This window comes from Lissotriton helveticus, chromosome 9, assembly GCF_964261635.1.
Source record: "Lissotriton helveticus chromosome 9, aLisHel1.1, whole genome shotgun sequence".
Classification (NCBI taxonomy): domain Eukaryota; kingdom Metazoa; phylum Chordata; class Amphibia; order Caudata; family Salamandridae; genus Lissotriton; species Lissotriton helveticus.
Genome location: NC_136070.1, coordinates 513,289,971 through 513,306,203, shown reverse-complemented (window position 1 = coordinate 513,306,203; position 16,233 = coordinate 513,289,971). Strand labels below are relative to the sequence as shown.

The 16,233-nt window shown below is 43.3% G+C and overlaps 1 protein-coding gene across 1 annotated transcript in view; it reads right to left on the bottom strand.

Annotated features, from left to right (window-relative positions):
- Positions 1–16,233, bottom strand: part of TBPL2 (TATA-box binding protein like 2) — a 426,294-nt gene that overhangs the window by 317,555 nt on the left and 92,506 nt on the right. The gene's annotated exons all lie outside the window — the stretch shown is intronic.

The window sequence follows — 16,233 nt, the reverse complement described above, 5'->3', positions numbered from 1 at the left end:
CTCCACAATCGACCAAAACTATGCGCTACGCCAAATGCATACTGACTATCGGTAAGCACATTCACCCGCTTTCCTCTAGATAACACACACGCTCTTGTCAACGCAATCAAATCAGCAGCCTGAGCTGAATTCTGACTCAATCTCGCAGTTTCCACAACCGTACTCAATGTCACTACAGCATACGCAGTCGTTACATCACCATTCGGCAACTTAAAGCATGAACCATCAACATACAAAGTACCATCGGGATCTATCAATGGAGTGTTTTTCAGGTCAATACGACCTTTCGTCTCTTCTTCAGTTCTTAAGTAGCAATCATGTGGTGCTACATCACCTGATTCCATGCTGATCGGCAACAATGTTGCTGGGTACAACACATTGCAACGTTTTATCCTAATATGACTTGCCAAAAGTGTCAACTCATAGCCAGACAACCTTGCACTCGTCAGGTGCTGGGTTTTTGTCCGGTTCAAAAGAGTGTCAACTGCATGCGGGACCATCACCGTGAGCATATTATCCATGACCAGACCTGCGGACTGTCGAATAGACACCGCAGCTGCCGCTGTTGCTCTTAAACAACTTGGCAATGCTCTAGCCACTGGATCTAAGGTCGAAGAGAAATATGCACATGGACGTTGTTTGTCGCCAAATTGTTGCGTCAAGACACTCAACGCACAGCCATCCCTCTCGTGAACGTATAGTGTAAACGGCTTACTGTAGTCAGGGGTACCTAACACAGGAGCCGAACACAACGCATCACATAATTCAGAAAAACCTTTCTGACACTCTTCAGTCCAAGGCAAAGGAGTCGGAACATCCTTGCACGTAAGAGCTAACAATGGTTTCGCCAATAATGAAAAATTTGGAATCCATTGTCTGCAGTATGATGTAATACCTAGAAAGGCACGTACATCTCTCTGAGTTTTTGGCACAGTCATTCGGGCAATCGCTGCTATTCTTTCTGGGGTCAACCTTCTCCCTTCTTTTGACAATAAGTGACCTAAGTAGGTTACTTCTTGACAACAATATTGCAGCTTGGAAGGTGACACTTTGTGATGTAAGTCACATAGATGTTGCAACAACGATACTGTAGCAGTTCTGCAAATAATCTCAGTATCAGCAGCTACCAACAGGTCGTCAACATACTGAATCAAAGCCGCACCCGTCGGTAACACGAATGCGTCAAGTTGACTTTTAAGGGCTTGACTGTAGATCGATGGACTCTCACAATAGCCCTGTGGTGCGCGTTTAAATCTAAAACTGCGACCTCCTAATGAGAATCCGAATAGGTCTCTGCTTTCCTCAGCAATCGGAATACTAAAGAAAGCATTCTTTAGGTCGATCACCGTGAACCAGGAGGCAGAAGCTGGAATCAGGGTCAGCAAGGCCGTGATATCAAGCACCACAGGAAACTGTGGGATCACGATTTTATTCACTTCTCTCAAATCGATTATAAAACGGTACACAGGAGGCTTAGATGGATCAGTTCGTTTCAAAATGGGTAACACACGACTATTACACACATTTCCCCGAGTTTCTTCAATGACATCCTTTTTAATTAGGTCATAAACGATCGCTAATAGCGCTCGCTCACCATCAAGAGAGATACGATACTGAGGTACACGCGGTAATCGAACATTCGTTTTCAACTGGACCACATAGGGTGGAATGTTTAACAGGCCCACATCATTGGGACCTGTTGCCCATAAAGACGCAGGAAGAGAACTCAGTTCCGGTGGGAACTTATCCATCGATAGGTACATAGGAGAGATAACCCTCTGACCTAACGTAAGCTCCACTCCTTCAGGAGAGCAATACAAAGTCGCATATAACCGTTTTAACAAATCCAGACCCAAAAGATTCTCACCACACCCAGTGGATAGAATCAATGGAGCCACGAGGACCAATCGCAAGGGACAAAGGGCTAGAGACAGGATTGCTAACAGGGGCGCCAGAGAATCCAATGGAAACATTCGTTAAGCCAGACAAAGGTGCGCCAGGGAGCTTGGAATGCATGATGGAACTTTTTGCCGCACCAGTGTCCAACAGAAAAGGCTCAACTACGCCAGATGTGGCAACCGCGACGTAAGGCCCTCTCTGATCAATCGGAACTGACACTACTCCCTCTCTTTGTCGATGGCTGTCCTAGTAACGGTCGTCTGCAACAATCTCATGCTCAACATAATAATCGTCCACATGGTACTGTGCAGATTTATCGGACCCTGCATTTCGCTGGTCGAAACAATTATTTGCGTCCGATGAAACAGAGCGCTCATGATTTTGAACGAAACCTCGACCTCTACCTCGAGAGGCCTGTTGAGGACCACCACGACCTCCCCGAGCCGAAACATTATTATAACGATCACGTAAAGCGGGACAATCGAATTTTATATGGCCCTCTCTCCTACAATATGCACACTGATTATACCCAAGCGTAGATCTAAAGTCAGAGGAGTCAGAGCGCGACTGCATCCTAGTGGACTGGGCTCGTGGTCGATACTGCGGTTGTAAATCATTTTGATTTGAACGTGGAGGATATGCCTGCTGCAACAAAACCTTTGTTTTGAGCTCCTTCGTTTTCTTGTCTGAACGATCACTTTCTTCCTTTTCCCTATTCTCATAATATTGAGCCGTCGCTAATATCTTTGCAGTGGTTGAAACAGCCCATGCACTTTCCGAATTCTTCAATTTGTTGCATAGCTCAGGCAACAAATTTAACACAAACTTGTCAACAAATAACCGTTGGCCTCCTTCGGTGCTCATGTCCTGACCACTATGATCGACAAATGCTTCCTCGAATCTAGTAAAGAAATCGGAGACACTCTCGTCTTTCTTTTGCTTGCAAGCCGATAATTTATCCCAATTCACCTTCATCGCTGGCATGAGTGTTTTCATAAGTGTAATGATTTTCTGGGGTAGATCCAAAATTAATTGCTCGGGCTTAGCCTCACCAATTTGTCGTCCATCAGCCGCTACTAGTGTAGCCCAGTCACCACCTAACTCAACTAAATGATTCTCTTGGCGAATTTTTGCCCAAATCGGTTGTGGTACGATATTTCCAAACAGCATGTCGATGTCAGCAAGGTTCATAATAGAAGCATCCACCAGTTGGAATAACTCCTTATAATAACCTGCCGGATTCTTGCGTGGATCAGGCAAGGATTGTTTCACCAGCAAAACTTCTGATCGCTTCCATGGGAGGTGTATCCAAACTCTTTGGAAGTATGGAAGAATCACAGGATTAGCATTAGCATCACCTGGCATCCATACTGGCGGAACCTCTCTCATAGGATACTGACCAGAGTTTGTTTTCGCATTATCGGTGTCATCATCAAATGACACACGAGAAGGCACTGTGGATCTAAAGGCTAACAATCGCTCTAATGCACGTCGTACATCTCCACCCACAATCATACCGTTCGAAAATTGACTCTGAAGTTCAGTCATATTGGGCGGTACATTATCTAAATCATCATTATACCATTCTTCTCTCAAAAAGTTACACATTTCTTCAAATACGAATCTCTGAGTGGGCTCATTAAACTGAGAGAATGTATCACAAACCATGCGCGGAGGGTAGTTAGCAGGGTGTCTTATCCATCTACGCGCCATAGTTACCAACGTGGCACTCTCCCTTCCACCAGGGATTTGACTTCGCCTCTGAGGAGTTTCAGAGACATCGGATCGAAATAACGATCCAGAAAGTCGGGAGTAAAGAGTAGCGACAGTATTAGGGATACGATTACGAACAGAAGGAGAAAGAAGAACAGGAGCAACAACATTAGAAGTGAACGTAGGGACAGCAGAGGCAGCCGGGACAGTAGAGGTAACAGAAACAATGGACTGAGGAGGTACAGGCAAAGGAGCAGTAGGAATAGGAGCAGGTGGTGGGACAAACGCAGGACCAACAACAGGCTGACCAGCAGCCGCTGGAACGACAGGAGGAACTACAGGAGGAACTACAGGGGGAACTACAGGGGCTGCAGCACCCTGTGCATAAGGAGGTGGCGATTTCATCAAATACGCTAACAGAGGATCCTCCTTCGAGTCCTCTTCTTTCTTATCAAGACTGGTTGATAAAACCGGGTAACATTTGTCTATCCTCAAGTGATGCAGTCTAGTAGAAACTTCTATTTATTTTTCTGCTTTATCTCGCTGGTACTGTTCTGCACCTTGCATCATCGTAATGATACCTTCTTTTTTATTTTTCTTAAGCTGTTTGATTTCTTTCTGCTTGGCCTCTTTACGCCATAACCGAAAGGAATCAAACATAGCGGGCCTAGCTTTCTTTTTAAACAATTTAGCTTCAAGATTATCTAAAATCGTAATTTCAAAACTTCCATGTGGTGGCCAACTAAGGTCACCATCGTTTTTCGTATAACGAACCCAATATTCATTATATATAATAGGGCCTACACCATGTCGACTATAGAGCTCATAAATTGGAGTTCCAACTGGAGGTATCGGACACGAGTCCTCCAACCGGGAATCAGTGTTATAACATTTAAAGAAACCAAAGAAACCACTACGGCTAGGCATCTTGCTCACTAACCAAGTATCAAACTTCAAGGGTTATCGAAGCGCTAAATCTTCGTGAAAGACAAAACCCTCGGTTGTTGGCAATTGCAACTGTCAAATAACAACTAAGAACCAACAACTAAGAACCACAAATGCAATGGAACCATGCAAACAACTAAGCTTCAACAACAACCAAGGATACTGGGAGCGACCCACGAATACTTAACTGAGAGTACAATGGCGTCACCAGGAAGGCCCGTCTATCGTCTCGCCGTACGAAAGGACTACGCCAGGCGCCGAAAACAGGTCGACAGTCAGGGCATCGGTCCGTCGCAGCCGTCAGGAGGCGGGAAGCTTCGCGGGAAAAAATCTTCGGACCACTTATTTCGACAACAGGATCGATGAAGCGGGGTGCACCTTCCCTCGGAAATTTCACACGAAGTTCCTCACAATCGTCAGGCTTTGGACCGGTACCGCTGATGTCGCCCCACGTGGGGCGCCAACTGAAGAACTGGACTATTTCTAAGGTCCAGCGGTGCCAGGGAACAACACCTGAAACCTTCGTGGGATACCTGTTCAGCGCACAAATGACAGAGACACGGGACACTTCCTTCGGCGTCAAAGATCAGCGTTTATTACTGCAGGGAGGCAAAAGTCACAAGAAGTACAACAGAGTGTAGGTTCTGAGAGTCTGCTTCCAATTGCAAATGTGGATCGCTCCTTTTATACACATTTTAGTCATTGGACAACATACGAACAAAAGGTTACAACTCAGTTCCCACAATAAACTTCAAAAGGGCTTCTTGAAACCCGGAACATAATTACAGTAACATTGCCGGTTCCCAACTGTAAAAGCACATCTTCTCACCGTTAGGCACATTCCACTCTAGTTGTAAACGAGCAAAAGAAAGAGACAAGAACAGCTGCAAGGAAGACAGACAACAGTAGAGAAAAGAGTGTGAGGGTAATATCGGAAGCATGATCACAGGATCAAAGGATTCGATCCTAGCACATGCACGGCTGAAACAATAGACCGGCACGGCAAGATTACCCTCGAGCTGAGCCATCTGCCTTTGCAATGTCATTCCCCTGGTCATAAAAGACGCATGAAAGGAATATGCGTCTTCCGTAAGGCTTGGGAACTAAGGGTCATGACGCGGACAATTGCCTGCTTGCTAACTACGTGAGGGCAAGAAACAAAATGGATGCTGTATCTAAAATGGAACCCGAGGGTTCAGATGAAGAAACGCGTAAATAAGGCGAACCCTGCCAAGTAGTGTAGCGAAAACGCGTACACTTACTAAACTCGTCATTTACGGTTCACAGATACCAAACTTGCCCATATTCGATCATGTCCACAACATCATAACGATTCTCACGGAACCTCAGGGCTGGTACCGCTACATAGACGATATCTTTTTTATTTGGGAAGGCACCACCGAGCTTCTTGAGGAATTTCTGAGTTGGATTAATCTAGGGGATCCAAACCTGAGGTTTACATCTTCTTACAGCACTAATAAAGTTGACTTTTTGGATATCTCAATTGGAAATTCGAATGGTGCTTTAACAGTGGAGCTATTTACCAAACCTATGGCCAAGAATACTCTCCTTCACTATTCGAGCTTTCATCCAAAATCTCAGAAGGAGAGTATTCCTTTCAGCCAATTTGTTCGGCTTCAAAGAAATTGTTCTGATATTAATGATTTTTATAAACACGCAGAAGTGCTAAATAATAAGTTTAAAGACCGTGGATACCCGAGAAAACTGCTATCACACTCACTTAAAAGGGCGAGGTTTTATGACCGTGAAGCATTGATTCAGACAAACCAAAAAGGACAGAGGCCAAATGAATAAAATTGTATTTGTGAGTAAATTCTCTGGCCTGAGTAATCAGATAAAAAATGTGGTCAATAAGAACTGGCACGTCCTGAATCATGATGAGGAGGTTATCCTGGAGAGACCTCTCTATGCGTTCAAGAAAAACAAAAACCTACGTGACCTATTGGTCCATACTTATAGGGACAACGCGGTGGACCCACAAAGAACGCTAGATAATACTAGAATGGTAGGTAACTCTAGATGTGGTTCTTGCAAGTATGCCCCCAGTGTATAGTTGCCTCTGAGTTTACTAACAATGGAATGACCATGAAATGCAGAACACATAATAATTGCAGGAGTAAGAATATCATTTATCTCATTATGTGTCCCTGTGGGCTTTGTTATATTGGAGAGACAGGGAGAGAAGCTCGTATTCGTTTCCAAGAACATAGATCTGCAATAAAAACTAAAAAGATCACAGCCCCCATTGTTACACATTTCTTGGAGAAGAATCATGGAGAGAGTGAGTTTAAATGGTTCATCCTGGAGAAGGTTAAAATTGCAAAAGGGGTGGCAACATTACCACCGTGCGTAAACAGAGAGAACAATGGTATATCTCCTTTTTGAACACTGTGAGAAAGGGATTGAACTCTAGGGAGGAATGGGACAGGATCATTGGAGCTGTCTAGCTGTATTGTGTAGATAGGGCTAGCTGTTTTTTCTCTCTCTGTTATATCGGTTGAATGCATCCGGCAGAATGCATCTGGTTTCCTTAGTACTTATTAGAGGCGGATGTTTCATTAGCCTTTGGTACATCTTAGGGAATCTCTTTTGATTATGGGATGCTTATTTTGATTATTTGGTGCTGCATTATCCGGGTTGTGATTGATTAGGTAATGGCTGTTATTATATCTATACCTACACCTATGTTTATGGCTGTCTGTTTCCTTAGACATTTTAACAGTCGGTACTAACTCTAGGGCTATAGTGATGGCCATGCACGCGTTAATTTAGGATAACACGATTGCGTAATATTGGGGTGCATATGATTTATCTATGTGCACTTGGCTAATATATATTTTTTTTATATTGATATGTTGATACAATCATCTACTGTATGTCGGAAGCATTAGGCACCTACATCTGTATTTCATCTAATAGATGATGCGTTTGCCGATGGATAAGCACAATTTACTGTAAGAAATGCTTCTATTTTATTTACACTTTTGCGCCATCTGCATTGTATGGCGGCATGGTGTAATTATTAATTAGGAATTTTCAATCGATCTCCGTGCTTAATATAATTTTTGTAACTGAATAAAATTGCCAATTTAGAGCGGTTTTATTCCCTAGGTGAAATAGTGAGTTTGTTGTTTATTTGTTTTCTGGCCGTAATTTCTATTAAATAAACTTCGGCCATATTGGAATATATTAGAAACTTGCTGGAATACATGGCATTGAACGGAGATTAGTCCTATCTCTACTCCGATGGTATTTCGCTTGATACAGGAAGTTTGAGTCCTAGATAGACTCGGATATCCGTCGGCTTAGCGGGCTCCCGCGTTTCCAATGAGTATTTGAACAACGCCTGGTCTGTCTTCCGGGTTTCAAGCCGGTAGGCTAGAGGTGGCTGACACACGGGACGATGGCATCTTGACAACTCTGGTAAATATAGGTGTGGGTGTTTATTTGGGCTGGATATAGTGTAAGCCGTATCTTGTTGCTAAAGGGTGTCCGTTTTTTGGCGTTTTTTAGGTGGTATCCAAGTAAAATACATGAAGGAACCACTTTGTTGTTGCAATACACCACCGCTTACGAGTGTGGCTGGTGAGAAAGAAGCCCTGCGGAGATCTATTACGCTTTTTCGTCCTTACGTCACCGTGTGTCAATGGAGGATCTATAACAATTTATAGATGTGAGTATATGGCTGTACTTATTAAGTAATGATTGTTTCTTATGAGGCATTTGTGCACCCTTGATTTATTGGCTTATCTGTTTATATTTTTAGTTTAACTTTGTACCCGTATCAGCCCATTGCTGTAGTACCTGAGAGATTGTTCCTGTATATTAACTACACTGCTGATATAAGCACCGAGTAAGGTGGGTTTGCTTTGCCATCTGGTGGGTGTAGTGTTTGGTCAACTTTAATATGTTTAAGTGGCGAACGTAAACCTCATGCCTCTATGTATCTATCCCTGAAAATGTAGATTGCCGGTGATAAGGAGTTTTCTTCTCGCTGGACGAGAGACGTTTTTAAGACAAAGGAGGAATTTACCCCAAGACGTTATGTCTAGGAATTAGTCCTTGAGGTATGTGAGCATTAACATTATGATGCTAGATATTTATGTACATGGTGTTTCTGTTGCTCCCCTCAGCGGACTCTCTACCAGGATGAACTCATTTTTTGATTTGCTGCGAAGGAGGTAGCTTGGGTCATGGGCCCCCGAACATGTTAATGTTAAATCTAGGATGGGCAAAGCATCCCTAAGTGTATTTTGTTTTGCTGCTAAATTAGGAAGCCGCCGCATACCAGACATGTTGAATGTTTACCGTCACAGGTATGCATCTATTGCCCTCTATGGCTCAGGGGTTTGGGGCCATTCGCCTCACAAAGATTTGCAAACTCAGGAAAATGTATTTCTTAAGAGACTTTTATGCCTTCCATCCTCGGCTTCCACGGAATTGACTCATAAAGAACTAGGGCTAGACCATATAACCGACCTGACTGAACTGAGACCCCTGTTGGTCTGGCGATCCATCTGGCTCAAAGATGAGACCGCCTTTACCAGGCGTATAATACAAGACTGTCTACGCCTGGATTATGCCCTCCGGATCCCGTGGCTAAAATACATTATCTCAACTTTTAAAGAACTATTTGATATGGATGTTGCTAAAGTCCCTAAATGTGTTGTGGATATCCCAAAGTCGGAGGTCAAAGGTGTCTTCCTGAGTCACAAACGATATATCCGTAGAATTCAAGCTATTGATTACTCTACACATGCCTTTTATTTCTCCAACTTGGATGAAGGGGCTGGGTTCCCTATGTATTTGAGAGTAATTACTAGACAATCCCATCAATATGTTTTAACTAGACTGAGATTAGGCATTGTGCACAACTTGGTTGCATACCCAAGTGTAAACATCCACTCTGTTACCCCCTGCCCGTGTGACGGAATCACAAAGCAAAGCACGCTGCACTTTATGCTGATATGCCCTTTGTACAAATCTTTACGAGTTTTATATCTTAAACCGTTGTTTAAAAAAAATTCTTTACAAATGATCCCAAATTTTTTTTTACAAATGATCCCAACCTAAAAGTCATATCGGTTCTTCCAGTATCATGGTCGGATCACTCTGCAATTTTATTCACCATATCCCTCATCTCCCCTATAAAACTCCCCAACACAAAAAACGCCCCGAGACAGGTCAGAAAATGGAAGAACATCAAAGGGGACAAGCTGGAAAATACGCTAGCAAACTCCCGGACCCTGCCCCCTGACGATGTAGAGGAAGCAGCCAGATGCTATACAGCATGGCTGGACCATGCCTGCTCACTCCTGGCACCCCCTAAAACTACCTATTCCACCCGGGCCTCTCCAGCTGCTCCCTGTTTTACAGAACAAATCAGGGAACACAAAATACGGTGTAAAAAATTGGAGAGAATCTGGCGAACAAACTACAGCGAGGCAGACAAACAAAATCTTAATTTGGAACAAAGAAGCTACAGAGAAAGAATTTTGCAAGAAAAAAGGCTTTCCTAACGAAACAGATAAAGGAAGCCAGCAACACCCCCAAAAAATGTTTTCAAACGGTTTCACTTCTAGCCAATCCTAAAGCCACAGAAACCCCCCCCAGTCTTCCGCTCTGTGAAAACCTAGCTAGCTTCTTTCGAGAAAAGGTAGAAAACATTTTCTTTTCACTAGACAGTCAAGTCATGACATCCCCCTCGAGGGAGGGCCTGAAGACCTTAGGCCCTTCAGCCAGACTCCAACAATTCCAGCCCATCACTGAAAAGGAAGTGGCTACGCGCCTTTTAAAAATAAAATCAGGATCGCCGCATGACCCCTGTCCCACTGGCATAGCCAAACTAGCCCCAGATGCCATCGCAAGGGGACTTTCACCACTTTTCAATCAGATGCTGGAGAAAGGAGAATATCCCTCCATATGGAAGCGAGCATCCATCCTGCCATTACTAAAAAAAAACAACCAAGACATCACTAATTTGAACAATTATCGGCCGATAGCACGACTTCCTCTCCCCGCAAAAATTTTCGAAGGCAGCCTTAATTCACAACTTAGCGCCTTTTTAAACACAGGGGACCACCTTGACCCTTCACAACACGGTTTTCGGGCAGAGCACAGCACGGAATCCGCCCTGATTAAATCAGTGGAGGACATCAGGCAGGTGATGGACGCAGGAGGCAGAGCGGCCCTGATCCTGCTGGATCTTTCTGCGGCCTTCGATACGGTCCACCACAAAAGGTTGGTGGACCGGCTGAGGGCCTGTGGAATCCAGGGAAAGGCACTCAACATCCTACAGGCCTTTCTGACCGACAGAACCCAGGTAGTGGCCTTAGGAGACTACAAATCCCACCCGTTAGTGCTGCCTTGTGGAGTCCCTCAGGGGTCTTCGCTTAGCCCTACCCTTTTTAATGTCTATGTTGCATCCCTAGCCCCGGTGATACGTTCATTTGGCTTTCATCTCACAGCATATGCAGACGACACTCAGATAGTGGTGTCACTCTTACCAGGAAATGTTGATGATACAGCAGACAGATTTAAAAGCTGCATGCGTGAGGTGGATTGCTGGATGGCACAAAACTGCCTTAAACTTAATTCCTCGAAAACAGAAGTACTGCTCTTCGGAGCCACGGATAACTTCTGGTCCCCGAGCTGGTGGCCAGATGAAATGGGTCCTCTCCCCTCCCCGGTGGACAAAGTAAAAAATCTGGGCATTCTAGTGGACAATTCCTTGTCCTTTAAACCCCAGGTTAACGCACTCTCCTCCTCCTTGCATTATGTTCTTAAAACTATCAGAAAAATCCTTCCTTATGTGGAGAGGGAACATAGGAAAACCATTGTTACTGGTCTAGCTCTCTCCCGCTTAGACTACTGTAACAGCCTGATGCTAAACGCCCAGCAGAGCGTCCTTAATAAACTACAACTACTACAGAACGCAGCTGCCCGCCTGATCACTGACACCCCCAAATTCGCATCTATCAGTCAGGACTTGGTGACTCTACATTGGCTACCGGTCCGCAAGCGAATTGTTTTTAAGGCACTATGCATAGTTTTTAAAGCCCTACATGAAATGGGCCCCAGATATATGAAACTGCTCTTTCGATGGCATATACCGGCAAGAACACTGAGATCAGGGGAACAGGCCCTGGTCACGGTCCCCAGAACTAAAAGAGCTCGCTGGGGAGGCAGAAGCTTCTCCCTTGGGGCTGCCGAGGCCTGGAATAAACTCCCGCTTAGGCTTAGACAATCCCAGGACCTGATGGTGTTCAGGAGAGAGCTCAAAACCTGGCTTTTCACCCACTAAGCTCTGCCACTCATTCCAGCACCAGCAGTCAGCGCCAGGACACCTCCGGGTAACAGAGCACTCTACAAATGTGAAAATAAATAAATAAATTAACTACTGCTGATGCCGTGAGATTTTTATTCACACTTGCTACCCCGGACATCTGTTTTTTTATTGCAACTTATATTCTTAAATCAGTCGGGGCCAGAAAAAGTATGTTTTTTTAACGTTGGTTCACATCTGTGCTGCTAGTCCTAATGTTCCCCTTTCTCTATTTTTAATGTGAATTTTTATGAACTTGTATACTTTTGTGATGTTTTTATGAATCATTGAATAAAGTTTATAAACTGAAACAGCTCTTACGTTCAGCCATTATCTTCAGGCCCTTATGACAATCTCTAGGTGTATGTTTTCAATTGAAATGGTGTATAACGTAAATAGGCCTAAGAGTGTAAAAGTGTATCAAAATATGTGTCTAAAACAATGAATATCAGTGAATTCCTTGTCGTTAGTTATTCTTTGTCCTATTGTCAATATTTTGATAATTTATTTAAGTCTGTTAAATGTTACAAACTATGTATTTTGTTATGTATATTTATGTCTTTTTGATACTGTGAAACAACACTCGAGGCAATGTAATTATGAGATGTGCTGTGTAGGATTATCATTGTGTACATAGAATCTTTATTAAAAGAATTTTTCTTAAATTTCAGAAATCACTGGGAAGACATTATATGTATTCCTGATGAAGGTGGCTTTATTAGAAGGTCCGCCGAAACGCGTCGCATAAGAGAAAGGAGGATTGTGTCCTAAATTAACTGGAGAATAATTCTGACGTTCTGCTGAATTAATTTTTCTGTTTGTACCTCCTTTTTACTAATAGGAATCTATTGTTTCCTTATTTTTAATGTCTGTCCCCCCTCTTTTTTAAATTATTTTAACATTGTATTGTATGATGAATAAACTGTTCAGTATTTTCTCATAATTTTGTTTGTGTTTACATATTGCCTCGCGAGTACAGTATATTGTTAGTGCTTTTTCTGCCTATGTGTCTTTGAGAATATTTGTTCTAATAGTAAAGTGTCCCAAAGGGAATATTTGCTTGACAAAAAGTATATTCCATTCCATTCCATTCCAATGCCTGCCACCTGTACCGTAACAGTTTTACACTAGACTGATGCTTGACCAATAAATACTTATTGAAACCGTTCCAATCGTCATTCTATGTGTACTCAGAGAGAAAGCAAGCACGAGTGACTGAGCGAAAAGATACTGTATTGTTTTCTACAATACTGGAGGAATCAGGATTGTCATGTTCAGTGGTTGCCAGAAACTACATACACCACTGTAGAATACAAGGGGGTGGTAGTGGCACTGAAGAGCTAGCTGGTCTAACAGCTGACTCATCCTATTGGGGTATCCAGAGTGTCTGCACACCAAGCCCTTACACGACAGTGTATTTGAAATGATAAAATGTAAAGCTGTATTACGAGTGACTTTAATTGTCTAATAAAATGTTAAAACACTGAAAAAGAACTTGTGTTAAGGCATTCACAACAAAAGCGCACATACCCCGAACGTTTAGATTTCAGGAGCGCATGCATGTGCTTTGACTTTATCTGTTGCCAAGATTGAATTCAAGCTCTCCAGACCGAGAAGCAAAGGGGTTCAGAGGAAAGTACTAGGGCGCTTAGTGGGAGTTGCATGCAGTAGAGCTTAAGTACCAGCTGACAGCTGCTGAAGTGGTTTTATATGGAGCACAACAATCGCTTTCAAAATGTCCTCTTGTTGCCAAAACTGGATCCCCCAAAGTTCCACAAATCTGGGAAGCGTAGGAGTGCAGGGGGGGGAGAGGCAACAGAGATGGAGGCAGAGCATGTGTTGGTTGGTGAAAAACTGACCATGGAAGGGGATAGGGGAACAAAAGCACTATGACACAGCCAGCACTGGCTACAACACAGTGCATTTTGTTTATTACAGATGGCAGGCGAGTTGGTAGGCAACAAGGAGGAAGAGTGAGCGGGGGCAACATGAACATTTGAGTGTGGGTGTGTGGGGTTGGGGTTAACATGAACAAAGGAGGGTGAGTGAGGTTGCTGGAAGCAAGCACAAGGGCAATATTCGCAGGGTGGGGCTATGGGTAAGCAACAACTTGGACATCAACAGAATGAGGGTGGGGTCATGGAGATGGGAGAAGTACGCAAGGGGCCAGCTGAAAAAGCTGCACTTTGTGATATTGCTTCAACCACAAAAAAACATAGTCCCTACAAATATGAGCAGTGGAAGGAGACAACTAATGTGATAATCAAGCATATGAGGGCAACAATGAACCCAACCAAAGGTAAGTAATGGGCGGCCTTCAAGCCCAGTGAATTAACAAAATATCTCAAAGAGACAGCACATGAGCTCTCTAGCTGAGAGCTCAAAATAGGCATGGAAGCAACTTGAGTAAGTATTGTAGTTGACTTGTACAGTTTGCTATGTCACACAGGGTATAGCATAGATATTGTCAACTTTAACAGGAGGCCCTTTACAGAGTTCTTGAGCATTATGTTCTGAAAGATACAGCCACTGATCCACGAGGAAGCCCCCCTAAGTAGCAGATGTTGAGACAAGAGAAACCTATGGTGTATGTCTCCTTTGGATCTATTAACTTGTGACTTCGTATATGCAGCCGCGGCCGCTGCAGGTAAGAGCGGTGGGGCGGGATGTGCCCGAGGGGGGTAATTTCCAGATGACCATGAGGGTAATTAATGATTTATGTAATTTTCCCTTGTGGTCGTCTCTCGAAATACCCCCCAGCTGGCCCCACCGCCCCCCCTGCTCTTACCTGCAGCAGCTGCAGCTGCATATATGTAACAGAACATTGCACCCCACACCCCCAAGACTAGTGGGGTTTATTTTGTGGGAGAAGGGACGCGTAGCTCTGAGTGCACTAATTAGTACCCTAAGATTGTGAGCAAGGAGGAGATCTTTTTGTGCTCTTGCCCTACTACATCCCTTCATGATGAGGTAATACATTTTCATGTAATTTGGCAACTTCTAAGAGTCTTTGCAAAGGTTTGGAATAACCACTAAACAACACAGTCATATAACAAACACCACCCTGAGGGAGCGTTGGAGGGCATGTCATGAACTCTCAAGAAAAAAAAAGTGATTATGTGGCAGATTGCAGTTGCCCCGAATATGGTTTAGTTTATGAAGCATACAGACTCCACCAAACATCAGATTAAGGACATAATGTAGACTGTAACAAAATGGTAGTCTACAGACGGGACGTGAACTCACAAACTACACCCCTCGCAGTATTTTTGACGTGCCTCCTCTCCACCGTGTAAAACGGCAGCACACATTGGAGCAGAACATCTGCTTGAAGGTGTGTGGACACAACAAAGTGGACTAATAGTCGCAAGAGGCACACCATCTGTACGTGCCAGGTTCCTAAGGTAAATATTAGACGAAAGGTTAGGATTCCTGACCTCACAAAACATTCAACACCAGTATGACTTACTGCAAATACAGGGACCATTACATTCAAAATATAATTGTAAATGCTATAAAAGGGTTACACTCAAAGGCAGGAATTCATAAACACCCAAAAATCCTCCTCCTAGAGAAATTCTCCTACAACTGTGTGCAAATTCCGGGACGAAAATTTGGCAGTCCCTCACATAGGTCAGTATGTGTATTTAAATTTTTTTTAGTAATTAGTTTTTTTCCTCGAAGGTCACCAGCGTCCCCTCAAGAATATTTACAGAGCATATTGGATATTCACATTTGGGCAGAAATACCTGTGTAGTACTTTATTTACTAGACCAAGTAAAGTTTCAAGTTTGGATTACAAGTTAAACATAGTCCCAAATAACATTTTTTAAAGTTAAAATATAAAGAACACAAAGTTTGTAATGCGGTTTCCAAATAGGTTTAGTATCTAGACATGGTATCTATGTATCTGAACATAATGGGAAGCACGCAGAGTCGGTATTGATTGTAAATACATCATTTATACAATGTCATACGCATGGAACCAATGTAGGACTCTATATCAATATCATTGGCACCTCCCACTGACAGACTACTGTGAATATATAAGCAAGGCTCTATGAGAATCTCAACCCAATAACCAAGAAATCCATCGTCCTAAAACAATTGCAAACAACACAACCACAGATTTTTGTGGTGAGGATGAGAGAAAAAACTGATCAGGCATGACATACAGATATATGATGGGGGGGTGGATGTGGGGCTCATTCACAGGACTGTATGGGGCAATGGCGAGGAAGAGAATGCTAATGATTTCCTGATAACGAGATCAGGTAATGAGTTTTTAGTAATCTGTTTCTTTGTTTCCACATAAACCCGTCCTAAATAAC